Genomic DNA, 10,173 nt, shown 5'->3' on the forward strand with positions numbered 1-10,173 from the left:
TCTTAGGTGCCTCGAGTTAAGTTTGAGGTTCAGGCGAACTATTTTTTAAAAATTTATTTTAATTTCACAGGAAACAACACAAATGTAACTAACAATAACTGTTACAATAATAATCCCCCCTAAATCTACGTTTTTACCTATTTATATTAAAATATATGCTGACCATGCATAAGGCTTCCAGAACATTATGAACTTAATATTAAGTCGCAATTAAGGGTAATACGTTTCCTAATCGCAAATTCTAGATGGTAGTAAACACTACGCAGTTTCTTATTATTTCATAGTTAAGCAAATAGTTGTGATATAACTCTCGTAAGTGTTCGTTTCCAAATGTTGTGTATGATTCACAAAGTACCTATAAGTCAGAGATGGGCATTATTCAAATGAATTTTCAACATTAGCTATGAATATCATTGAGTTTTATGAATAATGAATAAACAAATTATTCATTATTAATTTGTGATGAATTAGGAATTATTATTTGTACTTTTCATTTATGAATATTTTTTTAAATTATTGAATGAATAATCTTTAAAAAAGATTTTTTTGTTTTATTAACAGTTACTAACAGCAAACTATTTACAATAGTAACAAATTTTTAAACTTGAATCTTTTTGAAAATAGATCAAAATATGTCAAAAATAGTTGGAAATGCTCGTAAAGGTTGAGATTTGATAAAAAATCATTATTATTCGAAAAATTTAAATCTGTCCACAAACTTGTGTGTAATTGGAAGTTTTATACAGGTTCCATACAAAAGAAAATTGAACAGAGTGTAGTGTATTATTTTTATAAACTTAACTTAAACTTAAACTTAAATTGAAGGGATGAAATTGAAGTTTGCTTTAAACTACTTTTTTTTCAAATGTTACATCCGATAAGCGGTTTGCTTTAGGCGTGTTGACCATTGTTGCATAAGAAAATAAATGTTCCACGGCCGTAGATGATGGTAGAGGAGTATTGTACTGGATAAAAATTGACGTAATAGCCGGATTATGTTCTAAAATCATTTATTATAATTTGAAGATGAATTTAAAAAAAAAATTTAAATTGCAAGTTCGGCGTCAAAATTACAGTTGGTAATTTCCTTTGATGTGGAAACTCTTGTATGAAATAATTTAAATAAATTTTCGTCTTCAATTTCAGTAAGCATCGCGTTTGTTGGTGATAAACGTGATGTATGGCTAACTGCTACTTTGAAAACGTTTAAAGCTATGTTTTGACTAATTTCATCGATACAAGTGAATCATGTCTTTTTATTTTTATTTTCGATGAGTTACTGCCGCTACTCCTGCATCAATCGTCTTCGCGGTGATGAAAAGAAAATAGTCTTGAAATCTATTCGAAATGCTCTCTAATAGGCTCTTTGCTATTAGGTTGCAATAATTGTATTCTGGACTATTCAAATCTTCCATTGTTTGTTTAAGGGCAACCAACGTAGGTACTTCTATACTATAGCGACAACGTTTGTCACCTTGTAATATATCTACAGCTTCAGCCAAAGGCTTCACGATGAAAATGAGCTCTTCTAAATATTTGAACTCTGTATCAATGAGCTTGTGAGTTATATTTAAAACGCCAAACGCCTCATCGCTTTGTTCTTTAATTTAATAATATCTTCTAATGTATTGAATAGGAAATTTAAACGGGTTTCCAAAGGACGTGAAGGCACAAAGTTTAAAATCTGTTCCAGCAATTCAGATGATTTTTGACGCATTAATGCTTCCCATATGATATTGCATTGAGCTAAAACTCCATTGTGAATGTTTCTTATAATTCCGTAATTTTTTTTTTGGATTCATATCAGTGGTACACAAGTTCAATTTATGAGTCTTACATCTAAGATGTTTTGGTAAACGTAGGAAATATTTATTTACTTCGGAAAAACCCAATATTGAGCATTCTTCCATTTTTTCTTAGTACACATTAACGGTTTCATTTTCTTCATCATGCTTCATCACGTTGATAGCCGCAACTCCAAAGTCCTTAATCGCTTTGCAAATGTTGCTCGCATTATCCATACCAGTAGCGGTTTTAGTCTCAGGTTTCAATTTGTAATCTCTATGAATATATGCAAACATTTTTGTAATTTTTTCTACCTTATGACCTTTGATGCGTCTACATGTTACTGATGCGTCTTAATGCTGCACTAACCCTTTTTCTAGAGATTTTTGATCAATTCAATGCAAAATTTTTTCAAAAAAACTTCGTCGTCTGCCGAACCAAGCGTTTGCGGTAGTGCACACATAGTCAATATTCAGCAATGTATTTTTTATTTAAGATTTAGTATGTATATATACAGGGTATTCCCTAATGATGTGCGGATATGTTAAGATGGGATACTACATGAAAAAATAATGATAGTCTGTCACATAAACTATGTTTCAAAAATATTTCGTTACGAAAATACAGGGTGTCTCTAAACGGTCTGTACAAAATTCTACCACAGATTTCTGAGGTCGAAACATGACGATTTAACCCAATTTACCTTAGTCCAAAAGTGGACGGTTTTCGAAATACAGGGCGTCAAAGTGAAAACAAAAAAAAGCAAAAAAATTAATTTCTTGGTTGGTAATGCTGCTATCTACACAAAATGTCGTATTGGGCGGTTTTTGGCGATACAAAATCAGAATCCGTTTACATTTTCGATGCACAATGTAGAGGGCGTTGTCAGCGCGCGATGAACCCTTTTTAAAAGGGCATAACTTTTTCATCACCCGGAATAAAATTTATTTATGACTAAACTTGTATTTTCCTACATTTTTTAAGGAAAAAAGGTCTCTTGTTAAAAATCTTTACGAGGCTTCCTTCTTGAGATATTTGAAGCTTAAAGTTCGCTGCATGTCTTGAACAATCATTTTAATGTACTACATATCTATTCTTACAGTTGGATGGAAAAAAATCAAAACTTAAAAATAGGTTACAAATTACTTGAAAACATAGATACCAAACATAAACACGAAAAAATTATACTTTTAGTAGATGTTCGAAATGACCACTATTGACTTGCATACAAAGATTAATCCGACGCAAGAAATTAAAATGTACTCTATTCATCAATTCTTCGTCGTTCTTTAAAATGTTTACTGCATTTTGAATTCGTCCCCATAGTTCCTCTTCACTATTTATGGCCGTGAAGTATACCATGGACTTTAGAGTCCTCCATAAAAAATAATCCATTGGAGTTAAATCCGGTGAGCACGGTGGCCATGGTACCGGAGCATCATTTCCTCTACCTATCCATCTTCGTGGGTACTGTTGATTTAAATAGTTGTGCACATTTATAGTAAAATGTGGCGGAGCACCGTCGTGCATAAACCATATATTTTGCCGAAGTTGTAAAGAAAGGTCTTCCAATAATTCTGGCATTGTATTTTGAATATGTTCCAAATAACTTTCACCACTTAATCGGGGCAGCAAAATGACAGGACCAATAATAAAATTGTCAATTATTCCTGCCCACACATTAATCTTAAATTCATGTTGATAATGTACCATCAACTGGAAGAATAGATATGTAGTACATTAAAATTATTGTTCAAGACATGCAGCGAACTTTAAGCTTCAAATATTTTAAGAAGGAAGCCTCGTAGAGATTTTTAACAAGAGACTTTTTTTCCTTAAAAAATGTAGGAAAATACAAGTTTAGTCATAAATAAATTTTATATCGGGTGATGAAAAAGTTATGCCCTTTTAAAGAGGGCTCATCGAGCGCTGACAACGCCCTCTATATTGTGCATCGAAAATGTAAACGGATTCTGATTTCTTATCCCCAAAAACCATCCGATACGTCATTTTGTATAGATAGCAGCATTACCAACCAAGAAATGAATTTTTTTGCTTTTTGTTTTTACTTTGACGCCCTGTATTTCGAAAACCGTCCACTTTTCGACTAAGATAAATTGGGTTAAATCGTCATGTTTTGATCTCAGAAATCTGTGGTAGAATTTTGTACAGACCTTTTAGAGACACTCTGTATAGGGCTGCAAAGTTTTAGAAAAAAAAATGGAAATTACTTGATATTTCCGAAATTGCTTGAGATATTTCAATGAAATTTGGTATGTAAAGATCGTTTATAAAGGGGTATTAATTGCAATGAAAATATGCAGTTCAATGCAAACTTAGTCGAAACTATTTTAATACGACAAATAAAACAAGAGAAAATTTGACGCATTATGGGTTGAGATCGTAATGATATATGAACTACAACTTACTTCAATATTTTTGAAGAAATAGAAGATACGCCACTGATTTTTTTCAAAATAAAAATAGTTAAAAAAGAAAATTTGTTGTTGTTATTCAAATCTTTTTTACCTTTTGCCAGTGTTGTCCAGTGCTTTATTATAATATGTTTATTTATTTTTTCCTTTGCTGCTTGTTAGTTGTAATTCATATTTTGTTACGATGTCATAATGTGTTAAATTTTCTATTGTTCTATTTGTCGTACTAAAATAGTTTTGAACAAGTTTACATCGAAACGCATATTTTTATTGTAATTAATACCTCTTTAAAAACTGTCTTTACATACCAAATTCCATTGAAATATCATAAGCGGTTTTGGAAATATTCATTAAGTTCCTTTTTTTAAAAACTTTGCAGCCCCGTATTTTGGTAATGGAGCATTTTTGGAACATAGTTCATATGACAGACTATCACTATTTTTTCCATGCAGAATTCCACCTTAAAATATCGGCACACCATTAAGAAATACCCTGTATAGCTCTTCCAGTTTTCGACACAAACTTGTGCGACTTATAATGCGAAGTCTTAATGTTGATATTCTCAAATATTTGAAAATTTGTCTGAAATGAATATCATCCACAACGCTTAATGGACCAATAGCATGGATACCATACTTCATCCAGACTTTATCAAAATCAGTTTGAGCGAAATCGTTTGTAGCACTAATGCTTATCGAATTTTTCTCAACATTTTTTGGCAATTTAGAACGTTTACATGCTGTTTGTATTATTTTAAGCATTATAAATTTTATTGCCATGAACTCTTTGAGATGTGAAATAAAATTTGATGGAGATTTTGTTCCCGACATTAGAATTTTTTTTGTAAACATTTTAGGCATTAGGCTATTATTTTTGTGGAAATAGATTTTTCTTTATCAATTTGGGAAAAAATTCCATCTAGAACTGAATTAGTTACAGTGCCCTTAGATGTGGAGGGTTGATCTTTTACTTCTCCACCAGATAAATCGGTACTTTCATCATTGCTCATTGCGATCAGTTTCTATAGATATGTACATTGCTTAGAATGCTTACTGCACACATAGACATAGATTTATCGAAATCCATTTTTGTTTGGTTTTCTCCAGATTTAAATTAAAAAAATGCAATAAATATATAAAAAAATAAGAAAAAGTACAACTCACGAACAAATTAAAACAAGAAATAAACAATTTGATTTGGTACTTTCCAAAATTTTATAAATATTTAAAACACCATGAACTCGTAAACAGGACGAGGGTACTGAAGTGAATGTTGCTAGATATTTTGTTTTTTAGAGCATTCTTTGTATAGGAGTTGTTGATGTTGTTCTCTTTTTTTTTTGTTATAAAATAATATAAAGTATAAAAGTACCTAATTAGTTTAATTATTAAACTTATTATTCATGAAATAATTAAACAAAGTTAATCATTATTATTATGTTATTCGTGAGTAAATCATTCATGAATAAAAAGTGGAAATAATGATTCATGATTCATATTGAGGGAATAAAGAATAATTATTCGTACTTTTCATTCATGCATAATTCGTATGAATTACTGATAATTCATGATTATTATTCGAATAAAACGTGCCCATCTCTGTTATAAGTAAATCTTTCATTTTTCGTGATGCTAAATGAATATTGGGATACCATGAATTTTCCGAATTTAAAGAGACTAAGTTTCTTCATTATCGATGGTCAATTACCAATAACAAAGATACATATTATTGATATATATACAGGGTGAGTCGGGAGGATCGTGCCAAACTTCAGGAGCGTGTTGTACATGAAAAATAAATGTAAAAAAACTCAAATGTTGTTATCCGATTTTCGTTTGTTTACAAGTTGAAGCGTAAATAAAATTAAAACATAAAATTTTTAAAAATTATAAATTTCATAAGAAATTCCATAAATTAACGTTTGGACATCATAGTAAATGTTCAAAAATATTGCCATTAACTTCTAAACACTTTCGGCTTCGTCTATGAAGAGCATTCGTTGCGCTCCTGAGTGTTTCATGTCTTTCTTTAATGGCAGCTGCAGCATTTCTAATGCGTTGAATTAGTACATCTTGAGTGTCCACTTTTACTCTGTACATTTCAGTTTTAAACCAACCCCACAAACAATAGTCTAGTGGTGTGAGGTCTGGAGACCTCGGAGGCCAACTAATAGGGCCACCACGACCAATCCAACGTCCAGGAAAGGTACGTTTATGGTAAATAGAATCCTAGTTAAAAAAATTTAGTTACGCTATAATTTGTAAACAAACGAAAATCGGATAACAACATTTGAATTTTTTTACATTTATTTTTCATGTAAAAAACGCTCCTAAAGTTTGGCACGATCCTCCCGACTCACCCTGTATATATATAATGTACAGGGTGTCCCAGGGAAAAGTGTCTACTCTGAATACCTTTTCTCTTATTTGTAAAAGAATAAACGAGAAAACACGTCAACTTTGATAGAGAAGGAAATATTATTTGGTGAAAAATTTGTTTTTGTAATATCATCCTTCAACCCTTGGAAATCATCTCTTTGAAATTTTTAAATTGGAAGAGGAGTTGTGTTATACCTCGTGGGAAAGGTAATTATATTCTTTACACGATCAGGCTTTTATTTTTTATTTTTGCACGTCGGCCTTGTGGCAATTTAACAAAAACCAAATAACTTAATTTTAATAATGTTTAGTGATATTTTATTTATTTTACCGTAAGAAATATTTCATACTGGCCTTCATCGACTTCCATGCACATGTACAGGGTAAGTTTTATAATTTGACAAGGTACTGTGAGTTTATTGTTGAAGCTAGGAAAAAGTTGTTTATATAGAAGTTCTATACTATAGACGTATATTTTAATGATATAGTATTAAAAAAAAACAAATAAATATCATAACCTGAGAAATTAAGCAAAATTAAGCTTTATTACATGGGACAATTAATGTTGACAAGGATTTGACGCATTTTAACCCATTGTTCATAGCTGCTTTGAATCTGTGTGTTCTTGGACCGTAGAGGTATATCCCGTCTTTTTACTTGAAATATACTTACTTTCACATGAAATGCATCACCCAGTAATACTAAAAATTAAGTCTTGTAACTTCGGCAAAATAATGCTTCATAATGAAATATCAAATGATCAGATTTTCAGTAAAAAAAAACGAATGCTGGTGGTTTTTTTGTCATTGACTTTTTAGATTTTTTATTCAATTGTAAATAAATAAAATAATATTTACATGGAAATATCAGTTTGTTTTGTTGTTGAACTGTGAACGAGACATCTCAAGATGCCCCCAGTGAGACGGCGTCGAAATTTTTCCCACGTTTCGGACTTTGAGAGGGCGAATTATCGGCATGAAGGAGGGTGAACCTTCTTTCCGTGAGATTGCCCGAAGAACGAATCGGAACCACAGCACGATTGCGAGAATGTGGTCTTCACGGTCTGAAGAAAGGGTTCAGCAACATCGTCCAGCTGGACGTCCTCCCCGTAGCAGCAATGCACGTGAAGATCGTCTTCTTAGACGGATGGCCATTGGTGATCGATTTCAAACAAGAATGTCTGCCGCAGTAGATTGGATGGGAGCTCTAAATCGTCGGGTGTCGATGGCAAGAGTTTACAGAAGAATTTCGCCTTTTGGCCTGCATTCATACCGTCGAAATCTACGACTGCCACTAACCGCCCAACACCAAGCTTCCAGATTGGCCTGGTGTCAAGAACGAGTTGATTGGAGTCAAGAGCGGAACAATATCGTCTTCAGTGACGGGTCGCGATTTTGTTTATGGATCAATGATGGTCGTAGAACAGTCAGACGATACCGAGGTGAAAGAAGAAATTTGCAATTTTGTGAAAGGCGCCATACAGCTTTAACACCTGGTGTTATGGTCTGGGATGCGATATGTGTTGGTCGAAGATCTTCTCTTGTGTTCATTCCAAGCACCCTAAACGCACGTCCCTACATTAACAATGTTCCGAGGCCAGTATTAGTACTCTTCATGCAAACTTTACCAAATGGCATTTTCCAACAGGATAATGCAAGACCACATAGTGCGAACATTACTCGACAATACCTGGAAGAAGCACAATTGGAAATACTGCCTTGGCCTGCGCGGTCACCGGACCTATGCCCATCGAACATCTTTGACATATAATGAGTCGTAGGTCTTCGAAATTTACCGAGGCCTCCAATCAATGCGGATAACCTACGACATCATCTTGGGGTAGCATGGAATGAAATACCCCAGGAGGATATTGATCATTTGTTGCAAAGTATGCCGCGAAGAGTACGTGCTCGCATTGCCGTACGAGGCGACGTCACTCATTATTAATTTTTTAATTAACAAATGTTGTATATTTTTACTGAAAGTCTGATCATTAGATACTCCATTATCTATCACTATATATATACACCAATTATGAAGCATTATTTTCCCAAAGTTTCAAGACTTAATTAATAGTATTACTGGGTGATGCATTTCATGTGAAAGTGAGTGTATATCGAAAGCTACTGAAGCAAACTTTGACATATTATATTTTTTTAAAAAAGGAAAAATTGGCGGAATTCAAATATGCGTTAATATACAGGGGGTCCCATTAAAAAAAATTAACTTTGCTTGATTTTTTCGGGTACTGATGTTCATTTATTTTTCTTAATATTATGCCATAAAAATATACGTCGATATACAAAACTTTTATGTAAGCAACTTTTCCTTAGTTTTGATAATAAATTTGCAGCAAATTGTCAAATTATAAAAACTAACCCTGTACAGGTGTTCTCAAAACGGCGTCGCACATTACCTGACATTTATGGTATTATTCACCTCCACCCTTCGACGGTTTGGGCACAAATGGATTTTACGTCATAAATTTTGGCCTTCAAATGCTCTCATAAAAAAAAAAACCAGGGGACTAGGGTCAGGAGATCTCGCGGGTCATTCCACCGAACCTCTTCTACCAATCTATCTTCCAGGGAAATCGTTATCTAGAAGTTGTCGGACAACAGCAATGTAGTGTGGAGACGCTCCACCGTGTTGAAAAACGAATTCTTATTGTAAGAAGCGGCGCTCTTATTCAAGTAGTTCAGTAATCAAGAAAAATGAGGCGTGTTGTAGAAGTTGTAGATAGTTTTCTCCATTTAAGTTTCCAGAAATGAAAAATTGTTCAACAATGTGATCACCTAGAATTCTTGTCCAACCGTTAAATTTTTGTAGTTGTTGGGGATGGGTCTCTCGGGACAAATGAGGACTGACGTCACTCCAGTAAGGACGGTTATATCTGTTAACATTACCATTTAAATAAAATGAAGATTCATTAGAAAATATTGCATTATACAACAAATGTCTGTTGAAATGTGATACGTTAATGAAAAATTCGTAGAATTTCAAGAAGAAAGCCGATGATTGAAATGATCCTCATTTTTGTACTAGTTTTATAATGATGGAATTTTTCTTTTTTTTTAATTCTATGAACAGAACTTTTTGAAAAGTTGGATTCTTTAGCGATCTCTCCTACAGGTGTTTTGTTGTCCATTTGAACAAATACGATAACCGTAATTTGGGCTTCATCATCTTCCATTGGGCAGTTAAATTTGAATCTTTTATTTTGTAGGGAACTAATCTCATTGAATTTTATTAGTATCTTAGATACTTAATGGGAGTATGCCATTTTGTCAGGATGATCTAAATTGAGGATACGATACATGATGTGGTACATCATCTACGGCATCATGGGGAATGGACGCGAAACTCTGGGAAGAAGGAATGACACAGGGACTAAGGGGTGGATCGTAACAGAGAGAGGAAGGAATAAGTTCAGTAGATACGTAAGTGAAGGAGTTTCAGGAGGAACCGAACCGGATCAAATATTGAAGGAAATCGGGGAAGCTTGCGATGCTTGCTTGCTTAAAAACGAAAAAGTGAGGAATAGGAGAGTGGTATATTGGTGGAATGCTACGGTA

This window comes from Euwallacea fornicatus, chromosome 20, assembly GCF_040115645.1.
Source record: "Euwallacea fornicatus isolate EFF26 chromosome 20, ASM4011564v1, whole genome shotgun sequence".
Lineage (NCBI taxonomy): Eukaryota > Metazoa > Arthropoda > Insecta > Coleoptera > Curculionidae > Euwallacea > Euwallacea fornicatus.